Raw genomic sequence first — 13,647 nt, 5'->3', positions numbered from 1 at the left:
CTAGGGTCAGGGCATTCAGACCTGCCTGTGTCTCTAGGGACAAGTTGGGGGCCAGTGGGTTGAAGGTGGGCTCAGCAAATTGCCAGCAGGCATGAAGTGACCTTTTTCCCTCACTGTCTTCTCCCTGTCACTTCAGGCTATTCCGTGGGCATCCAGTATCTGTGTGTCTCTCTCATACACCACAGAACACAGACTAGGGAAGAGAAGTTAGATGGTTGGTGCCCAAAACTGCAGAGAGAAAGTTCCCAGAATCTCCTTCCCCTCCGCCTTTGATCTGTATTATTTTTGTTGTGTTAAGCTAGTTTTGAAAGAGGAACACCCATGCTTCTTTGTTCACCAAGGGAGCAAAGTCCCCCAGTTGATGAGACAAGGGATCTTTTGTCTGCACCTTTGAAGCTGTGTTACATAAACATAACACTGAAACTAAACTCAAAAAAGCAAACCTTATTGTAGAAAATATCCTTGCATGCACACTCGTGGCCTTAAGAAGGAGTGTCTTTGTTAATTTGGCCTAGATGTAAGAAAAAAGGAATCCGGTTGGCTATTTTTAAGTATAACTGACTAAACTCATAAAACAAAGAAAAATTCAGTGCTGAGCCTGGAATGTGTATTGGCCTGCGTTCCCCAATCTTCACTCCAATTTCTGTGCTGGAATAGGATATAAGTATCTAATCAGCTGCCAGCAAAGTTTGGAATGTCAATTTGGTAGCTCAGCCTTAACTCCAAATATTCGTGCAGTGTTTGTAGTTACATTCTCTTAGAACTACAGGCCAGTTCATCTGGTAGAGGCATGCTCTGGGTCAGATGCCCTAATGAATGTAGAGTTTGAAGTGAAAGTAGTAGATAGTATTAGGAAGTGAGAAAAGTTTGACCATTTATTAAACTACTGGGTTTTGGTACAGTATGCATGAAGACATAGCTGCTTAAACCCTAGTTATAAACCAGTTAGGTCTAATGGAAGATTAATTTTGATTCCATGTTCTTAATTTAGATCTGGTTTTTGATAGGTGGGGTGATTTTGTACACGTTTTAATGAAACTAGCATTTCGTGAGTAGGTCCTGATATTCTCAGCAGCCTACTTGTGAAAGTTCAGAAGGCGATTTGTACAAAGTAAGAATGCCTCATGGTCTGGACATGGCAGGAGCCCCTTTGTAATTGTAGTAATAAATGTGGTAACATCTTGAATTCATCTAAACAATACTTTTGTGTTGATCAGGTGAGAGGGGGGAGGTGGTGATGGCTGTTTTTCATGTTAGCCATTTGGAAAGTGTGTGCAAAATTATAGAATCTTGAAAGGTCCTTACCATGTACCTTAATAAATGCATTTTTATCCACACCTTCTCTGCTTAAGGGTGTATTTTTTGTATTCACTGGCAGTTCTAATCTGTGGCTGTCCTAGTGAAGTTGTGGGTAATTTTTAAACATGTCCAGGAACTCCTTTTGAGTAGAGTACTGTTATAACCCACTTGATCAGAGAATAAGAGCAGCAAATGTAACACTTATTCTTTAGAAATAAGGAGAAACTTCAGAAGTCTCCACCTTGCACTACCCACTGTTAAGCCACACTGTGGTGTTCTCAGGAGTCTTATCTTTTATTTCAGATGTTTATGTTTAATTAACTTAAATCTATTGACATTTCCTGATTATTCAATTTCATTGTTAAAATGATAAAAAGTTTTCTTAGTTCATAGTTGTATGTATTTTCCTGTAGCTATTTTTCAAAATAAGGTACCACCAAAACCCAACATCTGAAAATAAAACTGCAAAACTTTACTATAACTTAAGACTGTATCTCTGCCTGCTGGTCTACAAGAAAGGGAAAAAAAAAAGAGAAAATAACAATATATAATCAGTGACTGTTAGCAATTATTCAGCCTTTTCAAAAATATTCATATAATTTTATTGACTTGCATGTTAAAATGTTTTTTTAATATTGTCTACCCCAAATTTCTATTTAGGGTATTTCAAATTCAGATCATAAAATTTTGCTATTTTAATATTTTTTCTTTAAATTATCAGTACAGTTTTAGATATATTAAATAAATAACTTAAAATGTTTTTATCTTATACCAAAATAAATATTAAATAAACAGTAATTTAAAAACTAGAATCTTTCAGAAAGTTTAGAACACTGATTAATTTAACAAAATGGTGTGCCACCCAGAAGTATTCAGGAATGGTACAATTTCTTGACTATTTGAAGAGTATTAATATGCTGTATACTGCAGAGATAGAGCTTTGGAAATTATTGATCTAATTTAATTTAATAATTTAATTACTGAAAAAGTGTGCTTTACATGTTTACTTTCTGTAGTCTCTTCTGAAATGTTTTGAGTTGTTGAGCTGTTTATGTTAACATACAAGATACGTAAGTGATTATTGAAGGCTGGAAAATGATGTCATTCCTTTCTGTGGTTGTCCAACATGATATACCTTCAAAGTCAGCTCTTTAAAATCATGTCAAAAGTACCTACCTTAACCTATGCATTCAAATATTAAGAGGTTATAAGGAACAGAGAGAAGCTCATCTGTTTGCCCACTTGCCTCAAATGATTTAGTAGGGGAAGAGAATTTAAGAGTTTTGTTTTTAATACCATATGCAATCTTTCTTTTATTTCTTAATGCCAGAGAACTCAGTTTAACATGTAGTCTATAACTGCCTTCCTTCTTTTTCATGAACAATATTTTCACATTCTATGTCATTCCCTTTGTATCATTAACTCCTGGACAGATAAAACAGAGTTAGAAATAGCATCCTTTGTATTGGCCTACATTACTCATTTAGAACTTCAGAGGTTCAGAGGAGGAGTTTCAACATGACAAATTACCAGAATTAATTTATTCCAGATTTTAGATGACTCCTGGGAATCTGAGCACCTTTACCTGGAAGAGAATGTGTATCTGCTCTGACTCCAGGGCCAGTGCATAGAGAGCCTTAGTGTTACTCTCACATGTTTAGGTTTTGTCTAATAAAAAAAGCCACAGTGAAGCAGCCAAAAGGAAGTAGATGAAGGAAAGTGAGGTTTCCCTACCCTCACAAGTATTGAAGTGAGAAAACTCTCCAGAAGGGGAAACTTACGTCTCTGCTCAGACTCCTTTCTTTAGAGGGAGTGTAATTGATTCAAAAGTAATTTTAAAGATACTGATATTTGTATCAGTAAAGTGAGTGGATTCAAAATGGTAGGGTGGATTCAAAATAGTTGGATAAGAAAAAGTTAAGTTATGGGAATCTTATTGCACAAAATATATAGATAGCGTCAACAACAACAGAATATAGTGCAAGGACCAGACATAGCCGCTTTTGGGGATATACTGAAAACCTACTGCTTCCTTCCTGCACTTGAATATCTTTTATCCTACACAATACCACCATTTTGGGAAGAGTATTTGAGATGATCGTGGGCAAACCAGCCCTCCAGGTATTGTGTTTACAGGCTCACGTGGACTCACTGGGGGACCTTGGCCATGGAGAACAGATCTGGCTGGCTCTTCAGATGTCCTCTGATTAGAGTGGCCCAGAGGCTATTCTGAAGTGTGACTTTGAGCCTCCCTTTCTGTACCTTCATTTCCAGACCCTTTACTCTAGCCTTCTCATATCATGGTGCCACATTTCTTTTCACCTGAACACCAAGTGCTCAAACTGTAGCACCCACTCACGCAGTTCCCATTCAGATCTTACCTCCGTTTCCTGCTCTACACCCCATGAATGAAACAGACAGCGTTCCTGAGCTCCAGTCAGAGCTTACCTATATCGACCTGTTCCTTCTAGTCCTTTCTGTGTGTTAGTTCTGTCCCGAGGTGTAATGAGCTAGTAATCGCTTCCTCTATCAGTGGTATTTTAGTAGACGATTGATTACTGGAAATATAATACTGTCACCCAGTAGTGACAAATCTGACATTTCTGGTGGAAGATATAGGTGGACTAGTAATTCCCTGAGGGAATATGGATTAATTCCTGTGACCTTTCAAATACACTGGCTAAATGGCCTCTCTGAGCCATGCTTTACTGCTGGAACATCCTAGCAGAGAGAAAGTGATTCAGGGTGGCCCTCTTGTGGTGGATAGGCATTCCCAGGGCTTTTTTCAGGTCACTTTTTTCAGGTAGCCCTAGAGAAGTCTCTTTATTATTTTGATTTTATTGTCATCATTATCAACATCTCCTAAGTTAAGAATCTGTAAATAATATGAGACGCTAAAAACAAATTTGAAAAATGTAAGCAAGATCTGTTTCTAACTTTAAAATAGCTCACATTTCTCAAATATGTTATTGTTTTGTTCAGAATTTGGACCAATACTTTAAAAGAACAAATAGTTCAAAACTGTTTCTTTTGAATATTTCTGTCATCTGGAAATGCCTGTACATAAGCCCCATGACGGATCTGCTTGGCTAAAAAAATCTGTTGACATGGCACCAGCCTTCAGAATAGCAGAGAGAGCCAGCATCCCATGACTTTAGGGAAAAACATCCAGCACTGAGAACATAGTACATCAGCTGGAACACAATAATCTAAACATGCAATTTTCATGGATAATAAATGCCCTGTGTGTGACCTTCATAATTTTGTGCCCCAAAACAGCATCTGAAGAGTATCAAACTTATTTTATTAACACACAATTGAAACTCTGCCATTCTAGGACTCAAATAACACAGGACCAAATTTGACAGAATCACCTGTGGAACCTTGTAAAAGTTCAGAATTCCTGGACCTCACCACTGGATGGTCTGATTCAAAAGGCCTGGGGGAAAGTTCCAGCTTTACTATTTTTGTTTATAATTCTCTGAGTGATTGCAGTGTGCACCTAGGGCTGAGAGTAACACCACACTGTGATCCCGTTGGTGGAATGCTATGGGTACTCCCTGGAGAACCTCTCCATATTTGTCTATAAGTTTATTTCAAGATAGTGGCTACTCAGGGTGTGAACAGTCATGCTGCACGTCACATTTCAGGGAATTTTCAGAGTTGACCAAGCTTATTAAAGGCAAGGATTTGTCTTATTCTTCTTTGAATCCACTTGGTCTAACCTGGCACAGAGTTGGTACTCACAAATATTTGTTAAATGGAATGTTCACTGAAGTACCCAAGACTTCTTGGGAACTGAAGATAATTTAAGATTCAAGAATTCTGCTAAACAAGTGAGATCATGAATCTTAAAGTACTTTGAAAATTGCAAAGGGCAGACATTATTTGAGAAGGAAAGATTAGTTAAATCTGCCACCTATTGTAGCCTCTGAACATTAACATGCATGAAAATGATTTGTTTTTCAAAAGTTATTCTCTTTTCCAATCTTTTCCAATGAAAATAGAAACACAATACCCCTTTTACTATTAAATATGTTTAAAGGGTAAAGGAAGAAGCAACTGAAAAACTGTACAAGCAAGATGTCAGAAGCCCCCAAGGCCCATAACAACTGGGATTGTCTAGTGTAAGGAGATTAAATGAGTAACTGCTTGTGACATTTCAGGACCATCCTCCAGACAGAAAACTGTAGATTAAATATGGGCCAGGCACAGTGGCTCACACCTGTAATCCTAGCACTCTGGGAGACCGAGGCAAGAGGATTGCTTGAGTTCGAGACCAGCCTGAGCAAGAGTGAGACCTGTCTCCCATCCAAGTACTAACCAGGCCCAACTCTGCTTAGCTTCCAAGATCAGACAAGATCAGGCACCTTCAGGGTGGTATGGCTGTAGATGAGAACTGTCTATTAAAAATAGAAAAATTAGCTGGGAGCGTTGTGGCGTGCACCTGTAGTCCCAGCTACTCGGGAGGTTGAGGAAGGAGGATCGCTTGAGCCCAGAGTTTGAGGTTGCAGTGAGCTACAATGATGCCACTGCTCTCTACCCAGGGCAACAGAGTGAGACTCTTTCTCAGAACAAACAAACAAGGAAACAAATATGTGCAGGCATGCTTAAGGCCATGTTACTGTGTTTATCCCCCCCTTAGTAGTTTTAAACTACTAAGGTACAATTGTCTTGCCTTTTTATTTTGACCCAGAATTTCTATTAGCTAAGGACACAGGCCTCTTTAGATAAATAGTCATGAAAATAAACACTCTGCTATATGACTCTTGTGCCATACTTGGAAGACAGAATATCATCTCTCTCATTTGGACATTGAAGAAAACTGAATTTAAAATTTGGCACAGCCAGAAATCAACTTCTCAATTTCCTCTCTGATCCAACACTCTTATCCTTGGGTTCAATTTTTTTCCCTGGAACTCCTTGGAATTTTAAACTTCAAGGCACTCCACCAGGAATGAGAAGACCTGGATTCTATTCTCGGCATAGCTAGTAAATGGCTCTGTGACCTTGAGCAGATGACTTATCATCAGGGAGGGCCCCTTCCCTCGGCTGTAAAATGAGAAGGTTAGCTAGAGGATTTCAGGGGTTCTCTCTGTCTCTAAAATTCTGTAAGTCTCCAAACACCTGCTAGTGACATTTATGCACTCAGTATTCTTCTTTCACACTTTCCAAAATGTTTTTGTTTGCGGATTAATAGATCTTATTAATATAGCTCTTTTTGAGTCCTTTTTAGAATTTCTTTCTTGTTACTTGATAGCAGCCAGAGTTTCTACGTTTATTTTCCATTAAATAATATTATACACATTTTTTACATATCTGTTATACATTGAAATAAGATTAATGTGTCGTTGGCTATGAATGTTGTGATTCTTTCCAAAACATAGAGCAATAATTTGGGTGAATTTCATATTTGAAGATTTAAAGGTTCAAATGGTTTAAAAGTAACCTGGATTACCCACACACAAAAAAAATTGCATTTTTTCCATAATGTTTTCAGTCTTTCTGACACCTGTTTGAAAATATCAGGGCGTTCAAGATGTCTGAATGTCATTGCACGGCTGAGTACACCAGCAATAGTCTTTTAAATGCATTCATTTTATGTACAGAATTGTAGGAACTTTTCTTAAAACAAAGTTTTCTTTAGAAAAAGTTTCCAGGGGAAAGGTTTGAAAGCTGTGCTAAGTAGCTGTTGCCTTTGCATTCTGTCATCTAATTGAGTTATTTTATTTCTTTTGGGTATGAAATATGGCATGGAAATTATACATTATATATGTATGTATATACACATATATAAAAATTATTCATCAGAAAGGGTTGGTAAATACTAGAATAAGTGGTAAACTTGGAGTAAAATTTTTGTCAATGTCTTTCACTAGTTTAAGATCAGCTTTAACAAGGTAAGAAGCAGATAAAGCACATGCAATTATTAGAATATCCTTGAGAAAGGGCATTGAAATGGGTACTACTGAGTGACTGTATGAAGTATAGCCCAACATAATTTCTCCTATAACTTAGCCACGTTTTATCTGAATTTCTGATAGGATCTGGAAAACAGTCTTAACTTGATTTACAGAGAACACACAGAAATTAAGAAGTTTGGTGTGGAAGAAAGGGTAGAAGAAACAGTGTGATTAGATAATTCTGTATTGATGCTTTTGGGCAATTCCCTTCAACCTTCCTTCATCTTCCTCTCCACAGAAGTATGGAGGCAGACATGAGCTAGCATTTATTGTGTGCCTGGCACTGTATGTATTCCTCATATTCTCACAGCCTCTTGAAGAAAATATAATGATCCCTTTAAGGAAGAAACACAGTCTCCAAGATCAGACAGATAAGTGGTGGCGGTGGAATTGAATCCTAGATCTCTGAGACAAAAATTCCAGGGTGTCCAATCAGGGAAACCAGTTCCAAGTCCAGCTCCTCTGGGTGGATGTGTTTCTATGAACTTTGGCAAGATGCTTTACCTCTCTGAGCCATGGTTTTATCAGTAAAATCAGGTAAATAATATCTATAGACACAGTGGCTGTGAGGGTGAGCTCAGATAAAGATGTATTCGAAGTACTTAGCACAGAGCCTCACAGAGTTGCTGCTCAATGAATAATTGATACTATTACTGTAACTGTTGCTATTGCTGTTGAGATTGTGATGCCAGGCTTTCCAAACACAGGATAGGATTTCATTTAATTGTCCTACATGTATTAAAGTCCTACTGTGAGCAGGTTACTATTATTAAACTTTTTATCTCCCTGTGAAATGTTTGTCTAGAAGCAGATGAAAATAACATGAGAGTGAATATGCTATCCTTTAAAGACCACACCAGGGAAGCTCTTCAGACTTGAGAATAAGAACTTATTATTTAAACTTTAGTATATTTGCTAAATTAGACACAGAATTGCTCTAGGGACTTTCTTTGACTAAATTACACCAAACATCAACCATTGCACGTGTGTGCTAGGTTACAATAAAGCTGGACATGTTGCTGGGGAGGCAAATTCTAGTATTTTCCAGGATAGACCTATTTGATTATGATTTAGGGAGCTTTTCCATTCATTTGAGCTGCTTTATTTTCCCGATTTGGCTGAGGCACACCTCAGTTGAAAACAAGCACGTAGGTATCTCATTGGGTGGTTTTTGTTTTGGTTTTTGTCTTCCCATAATAAGTATCATCCTTTCCTGTGGGCTCTGATTTCCTCTAACATAAAGACATCACTCTCATTGGAGATATAAGCAGTACACTCTCAGAATCACAAAGAGCTATGAGGTTGGACTTTATGTCCCATCTCTATTTTATTTAAAGACAGAAATTCAATAAGTTTTATAGAACTTCTGAGATCGCATATATGTAATTGCTACACATGTTCTGTCACATCCAGACACAAACTTATAAAGTCCCTGAAGAGTACTTCCTGACACTAGCTGGGAAGGGGATGGAGAAAAGTATGTAAGGAGGGGGGTAATTCTTGCCTATAAAAGATGAGTTTACTCCAATAAAAGAAATCTAAAATTGTCCATTGTCATCGTGTGATATTAACAACAGCTCTTTTGGCAAGTTTGAAAATACTGGGCTCCATTATAAAAGCTAAAAATGTCCTGGACCTGGAGTTGTTTACCCTGAGTACGAGCTGCTCTAAAGTTACAGGGCTCTGGTTGGAAGAGGTGGCTTGAAGGCCGCCTCCAAGCAACTGACGTCATGGTAGTCTCAGCTGCTGCTGTGACACTGAGCCGAGCAGCTTCTTGACTAGTGAATGTGATGGTGAAGGTTTCAGAGGGACTTGTCAGTACCGCTCTGTGGAATGGTTGGATGTATTCTGTGTTCCCTTTTCTTGTGAAGAATCAAGGTTCACCGACCTGAGACTCTTTTGTTTGAGACAGCTAGCCACCCACTCTGCTTCCTTCCCTTGCTAGATTGACCAGTGGCCGAGCATCCATAGGATTTCTCCCCAGTGCAAAAAGGTATGTTTCTTTCTGGCAAGTTTGCAAGCAAGTGACTAATTATGGCACGATACAGAGGGGCTGCTGCTAACATGTTTTGAACTATGGATACTGTTTACGTGGAGACTGATTTCAACATCTGCCTGTGCTGGCGTCTGTGTCTGGGCTTAAAAACAGTGGGTGGGGTGTGTAATGGATTGTACTGACTCCCTGGGAAGAGGCGGTTCAGCTGCTGAGGGTGGATTTCCAGACTCTGGACTGACAGTGCCATCCGCTCTCTGAGTCTCTGCTGCTCAGTAGTTTGAAAAGCACTCTGCTCACTATGGGATTTCACTAAGTATGTTTATTAGAATGTGATTTTTATTGGGGTGAAGAGTTTTTAACATTTGCAAATCAAAGTTCACAAACCTTGAGATTGCTGGTATTTGAAAATTGTGATGAAAAATAAATAAATGTAATTTCATTTAAGGTGATGGTGTACACACTGTAGGATAAGTGTTTCTGTGATTTGGACTGAAGTCTGTGCCGTTCATAGTGGGATAATCTACAGTTAGGAGGGACGCTTACCACACAATATGTTCTGTTCAAGATGGTTAGCCAAACATTTTTTTCAAAGCTTGTATTTTAAATGTTAAGAGAAATAAAATCAGTGTGCCTGTAGTTTGAATGTTTTCTTGTTTAAGTAAACAACTGGAGACAAAACAAGGAAGGACAAGATAATTAAATGAGAAGGCAAAATTGATGAATTCAGAATTGCATGCAGTATTGTCTCTTTGACCTTGGAGCCCGAGAAACCTGCTGAATAGCAATAGACAGCAATTTTTAAAAATTTCCTTTTATCCTTTAACAAAATCAAATCATGGCGATCTTTGGAAAGATGCATTTGCAAGTGAACAATAGGGGAGGATTGAGATCTGTTAATTAGTTGAAATGATGCAAGTGATTCATAATAGCTAGAAAATTTGGGAGCGAAATGGTACATTACTCTGATAAGTATAGGCGTGGGAATTCCTAATCCCTCAAAATTAATCAGAAGCAGAGCATCTTCAGGCCAAATGATTCTTCTAGGAATTGTGAGATTGGCAGTACCTACTGTATGTGGTGTTCCTATTGGAATACGTAACCTGTTATAAGTGAAAGATCTTCGATTATGTGCAAAGTAATATGGTTAGGAAAAGGAAATAGTAGAGCAAGAAACAAGTACTCTGAACAAAAATCTTAGAGAGGTAGCAATGGAGTGTCCTGTCTGTCCTAACACTGTTGAGTGTGTTTGGCTACAGTCCACTTTTCAGTGGGGGAGATGGAGGTTGAAATGGTAATGACCAAGGTGTAGTAAGAATGGGACACCACCCCTCAGATAAAGAAGTGTTGCCATGGCCAAACCAAGACTAATTTGGGGGATGAAAATAATTTATTGTGAGACCTCTGTGTTGCTCTTAAATTTTGTTTACTGGTCAGCCGGAAGGTTAGCAGAACTATTTGCCTCCTATCACCATACTTATGCAACCCACTCACAACCCTTTATAATTCTGGCTTTCAGCCTTGAGGAGGGGAAGTAGTTTAAAAGGGATTATGCAATGCTAGTTTAGAGTTATTGGGGGAGTAATGTGTGTGACTAAGTAACGCAGCTCACTCTGTCTTTTGACATTTGCTCTAATAAATTTTTATTCTGAATGAAATTCTGGAAGGAGTGAAATGACATGGAGAACCAAAGAGCTATGAGAAGGGAGGTTCAGATAGCAGAAATCCTTCCTTCTCTCCCACATAGATGCCAGTATCTGTGGGAGAAAAAGAGTGACAACTAGGAACAAAGAGAACTTTTATATTTGCCTCAGTAGAGAGCACTTAAATTGAGTTTTTGAATCTGCTGCATCACTTTACCCCATAATATCTCGTAACAGAACATTCTGTCCCTACAAAGGTTGCCCCTTTAGTCTGATATTTTTAAATATTTAAGTTAGAATTATAACAAAAGCAGTTTTATATAAGATTCATTTAGATTTTTACTAACAATAAAAAACTTTCTCCTAAATATTTAACTTGACATGTATCCTTAAAATACTTGAGGGCAAAGGAAGATCATGGAGAATATGAAAGTTCACATAATTAGACTTGCTTCTATCGATTTTTAAAATAAATAAAGATAAAAATAATCTGTTTTTTCCAGAGAAAGGAAACAGAGAGAGGGATAGATGAAAGAAAGAAAGGAGAAAGGGAGGGAGGGAGGAGAGATAAGTGAGAAGAGGGAGGAAGGGTAAGAGGGACAGAAGGAAGAAACCAAGAAACAAGCATTTATTAAGCATCCACTGTGATCCAAAACGATGTTTAGGCATTTCTATGAAGATTTCCTTTCTTTCTCACTTAATCCTCAACACAATTCAATGCCCCCCACCCCCGACTTTATTTTTGGAAGAGGAAGCAGTATATTTGGCCATATTACATTTGATATTTATATTTATGACAGGACAGAGATGCTAGGAAGGCTAACTAAATCCTCCCACAAAAATTGGCACAGATATCGCTGTATGGAAATTTTCTTGCAAAAACTTGTTTTTGATCTGTAACTATTACATTTCCTGGCATTAGGAGTTTGTTTGGCCTGGAAAGGGGAACTGTAGATTGGCCCTTCTCCATATTAAGTGATGAGTTTGGCTCTTTGCAAGTAAGTGCAGGATTATTCTGCTTCGGGAACGTTACCTGGGTTCAGATAGAGTTGTTACCAGGAGCAAGACTGATTTAGAGGATTCACGGATGATCTTCTGGTAGGTTAAAAAAAAGAAAGTACTGGCATCTTTTCAACTGTGGTGTGGAAGTGGTTCAAGAAGAGTTAGGAATAAAAAGAAAAGTTGGAGCGATTTGCTACATAATTGTAGGAAAAACTGTACGATGATGATTTCTGAACATTTTCAGTGTTTAAAAAGAATTGGGATAAAACATGAACTATCATAGTGCCTCTTTTCCACGTAGCTTGAAATTGGTCTGCTTCCTTTTTATAGCTTCTTTGGTTAAATCTCAGCTATCTTTTGATATCTCAAACCACTGAGTTCCAATGATAAATACCTTCTAGTCAGCAAGACAGTTTCTGCACACAGTTAATTACATGTAGTTTAAAGCAGTCCACCAGTCTCAAGATAAGCACTGTCTACATTTCCTGTGAGTAGTTGCTAGATGAACCTACAATATTACTGGGTAATCAAGATCACTGAACGTTAGATTAACCAAAACAAACCAAAACCAAAACTCTGTATGCTCTTTCTTATATTCATTTTGCTAGTTCTTCACTGACATTTGGTATGGAAAGTACTTGTGGTTACTGGCTTGTAGGTGTAGGGGACAGCAAAAAAGAAGGAGTGACAGAGGGGATGGGAAGTGAGCGTGGCTCATATAGAAATGAGCATGGCTAAGTGGATAAAATGAGACATGATGGCATCTGGCATTAATAGCTGGATCTGAAGTTACTTATTTTTCTTCACTGAATTAATCATAATAGTGGCAATGCCAAAGAAAAAGGAAAAAATTATCAATGTCTTTAGCATATAGTATGAGAAAAGAATAACAGTATAGATCCCAATATTACTAGGGTGTTTTTGAAGGTGGAGCCCTGCATATAGAGCTGACATTTTTTATTCTTAGTAGCCTGTTATAATTTATTGATAGATTGCAGCTTAAAAAAATATATGTTCGAAACTGATTACAACTCAGATACGTATTTTCAGAATAGTCTGACAAACGGAATGTAGTGGTCACACCTGTAATCTCAGCACTTTGGGAGGCTGACATGGGAGGATTGCTTGAGGCCAGGAGTTTGAGACCAGCCTGGACAACATAGTGAGACCTTGTCTCTACAAAATAAATATAAATAAATAAATAATTTTAAAAAATAAAAGGAGCAGTCTGACAAAAATAAAATTAGTCTTAGATTTTTATCTTGTATTTAGGATATGAAATATGCAGGCATCTTCTGTGAGTACAAAATTGGTGCTTGCTGCCTTGATATGTAGGCTTAATTCTTCAATGTCAGCACCCCTGAAGCTGTTGACCATTGGGAACTTTGTCCATAATTAGCATAGGCTGTCACTAATAAGTTACAGCATTTTGGTAATGGCCTAGTAAATTGAAGAGTTAGAGTTCCTTATAGGCATAATTATCTTAAACAGAGTTTCAGACATTTTTAAAATGCTTTTTGACCCACTAAAAAAGGTATATGACTTTATTAATAAAAACCATTTTCAATTGAAGTCAAAGCAAAATTTTATAAAGCAAAATTTAGGAAAATTTCTTAATTTTCTCAAACTACTTTGTATTCAGTATGTTATTTAATCTTCATAAGAATTTTGTGAATATCCCCATTTTAATGTAAATAAATCTCAGAAATTTTAGATGACTTATAACAAAGTTGTATATGTAGTATTT

The 13,647-nt window shown here is 37.6% G+C and overlaps 1 protein-coding gene across 1 annotated transcript in view; it reads left to right on the top strand.

The window, feature by feature from the left end:
- The window catches only part of SOGA3 (SOGA family member 3), a 56,943-nt gene that overhangs the window by 42,318 nt on the left and 978 nt on the right, over positions 1 to 13,647 (top strand). The window lies entirely within an intron of this gene.

The sequence above is a fragment of the Lemur catta genome, chromosome 2 (genome assembly GCF_020740605.2).
Source record: "Lemur catta isolate mLemCat1 chromosome 2, mLemCat1.pri, whole genome shotgun sequence".
Taxonomy (NCBI): Eukaryota; Metazoa; Chordata; class Mammalia; order Primates; family Lemuridae; genus Lemur; species Lemur catta.
Note: the sequence above shows the minus strand (reverse complement) of the source record. Positions and strands in the feature narration are given on the sequence as shown.